We start from the raw sequence: 2,667 nt of genomic DNA, 5'->3' as shown, positions 1-2,667 counted from the left end.
TTTCCTCAAAAAAAAAAAAAAAACTCAGTTCATCACTCATCACGGCCTATCTGCCGGCTCGGCACGGTATGCCCGTACAAGCACCAGGCGTCCGTCGATCCGGCCGGACAACCTGTGGTGGCTGTGTTGCCGACGTTGTCAGGACTCTGGAGTGCCGATGCTTGACCGGCACAAGTCATGGACCATCCAGCCATCCACGCATATTAGGGCATGAACTATGCTGGCAGCACCTCCAGCTAGCCACATCAGGACATAGAGTTTTTTAAGTAATCACATATGTTTCATTAGTAAAACGGACTACAAAGAGTACACACAATGTCACCATAAGAGCCATGCATAGATGTCTTGCAATATTGCATCAAAGTGAAGTAAAACTATAATTTCACTCCGGGAGAATCTTGTGCCACACCGAAATGTCGTCCACAATCGTCTTCTGCAGTCGCTGAGGCAGTATGAAAGAACTGGAGGAGCACCTTCATATACAAGGATGCTTTTCGAGCCGATGAATCGAATGTAATGTCTACTACACAACCTTTTTCTTGTAGACGTTGTTGGGCCTCCAAGTGCAGAGGTTTGTATGACAGTAGCAAATTTCCCTCAAGTAGATGACCTAAGGTTTATCAATCCGTAGAGGCGTAGGATGAAGATGATCTCTCTCAAGCAACCCTGCAACCAAATAACAAAGAGTCTCTTGTGTCCCCGACACACCTAATACAATGATAAATTGTTGTAACACCCACGATGCGGCTGTTGGAAATATGAGCAATTTACCGAATGATTTTATTAACAGAAATACTAGATAAAGCATGACTAATATAGTAGAGATAAAACAAGTCATGTGTTCTGACAGAGAGAAGGAAAATAGATTCTGCATATATGAACCGTAGCTTATCATATCTATAGCAGACAGTATAACTAGTTGCATACATGAGGTAGAACCTAACATATTTAGGGAAAGTACTAGTACGAGAAACTGTGGCAGGATATTTAACAGAAAGAAGAACACATACGGGACAGCAGCAGCAGTAGCACTGGATTTGGGGTCGGTGTCCTCGCCAGCCATGTCGTCGAGGAGGTTGTCGACGTCGGGGAAGTAGTCGTCGGAGTTCGGGGCGTCCGTGACGAAGGAGTCAGTCAGTAGTCGCGCAGAGCGCTCCCCAAAAACCTTATCACCCTTCTCCCGTACAGGACTCAAAGAGGTGCGGTTTCGGAGGCCTACTGTCCCGACCTGCGGTGCACGCCGCAAGTCGGGATGAGGAAGACAGCAACAGCTCAGAGATTGGAACCGGTGGCGAGAGGAAGGAGAAGTTCTGGTGCGTCTCTCTGAGAGGAGCGACCTCCCTTTTATAGGCGCAAGAGAAGGAGGCGAGAGGCTGCGCCGGGAGCTGAAGGGAACGCGGGAGATGAAACGAACAGACAGCAGCCGAAGGGTGCAGCGTTCGTATTCAATATCCACTACAGCAAAAACTTTCCAGCTCCCGAGTGACCTCTCGTATACCCGTAGTGCGTGGCAAAAATTTAGACATCAGCTCGGCTCATTCCCGCAACTCGCGGCGCGTCGTGACGAGGCGTGGCTGGCGAGGCGGGCGGCGGAGGAGGAGCGCGCGTGGATATCCCTCTTGTTCTCATGCTCGTACAAGTGGGGAAAGAACCTCCCTTATAAGGAGGTCCAACTCCTACTAAACTAGCAATGTGGGACTAAACTTTAGTAGTATCCCTTGCCTTGCACAAATGGGCTAAGTGGGCCTCTAGGATTTATTAGGAATTTCTGAAATAGTTATTGGGCTGCCCAAAATGGACTAAATTCCAGCAATCCCCCACCAGATCCCAGAGGCACACAGAAATTTGCTTTTGGTTCCAAAACACTGTTTTATATACCGGTACTGCAGTGGAGACTGTTAAGTTGAACTTCCACCTAGAACTCTATGCTACACTAGTAAGCAACTTGAACAGTGGACTGGGCCTTGAACTGCAAGTTTTCTGCGAATCTAACTTCACATAAAGCCTTGACCGATACGTGGCTACCGTGGGTCTTCCTCGCGGGTGGAGCTTATGCGTCATACTCCGAGACCTTTCATGAGTTTACTAGAGAGAACCCTACTCTCATAGATTGCGACATTTAACAATCAGACTCATATAGGTGCGTTCTTCAAAAGATGTTCTGCAGGACAACATCTCTGCTTCAAAGAGCCACTCAGAACACATTAAGATATACATCAACCTGCCATGCAGATTAGGAGAGTATTGCATCTTTATGGAGTGGTATTTTAACAGTAAGGGTACTCTCCTCCCAGTTGACCAACAGCTTGTCTTCCACATCTAATTCACAGGATCTCCGATCACAAAGAATAGGTTACCACTGTGAACAACTCATATTGTGGGTCTCATACCCATCTCCCTTGATGCATTATCTATCACATTACGTGATAGACCCTTAGTAAAAGGATCTGCCAGATTTTTAGACGTTTGGATATAATCCAATGCAATAACTCCGGAGTTTCTCATTTTTCTGACAAACTTTAACCTTCTCTGAACGTGTCTTGATGACTTCATGTTATCCTTTGAGCTGCTCACTTTTGTGATCACAGTTTGATTGTCGCAGTTCATAAGAATACCCGATACAGGTTTCTCAACAACCGGCAAGTCATTTAAGAGTCGGCGAAGCCA

Source organism: Triticum dicoccoides, chromosome 3A (genome assembly GCF_002162155.2).
Source record: "Triticum dicoccoides isolate Atlit2015 ecotype Zavitan chromosome 3A, WEW_v2.0, whole genome shotgun sequence".
In the NCBI taxonomy this organism is placed as follows: Eukaryota; Viridiplantae; Streptophyta; class Magnoliopsida; order Poales; family Poaceae; genus Triticum; species Triticum dicoccoides.
The sequence above is the reverse complement of the archived record's forward strand: the minus strand, read 5'-3'. Positions refer to the sequence as shown.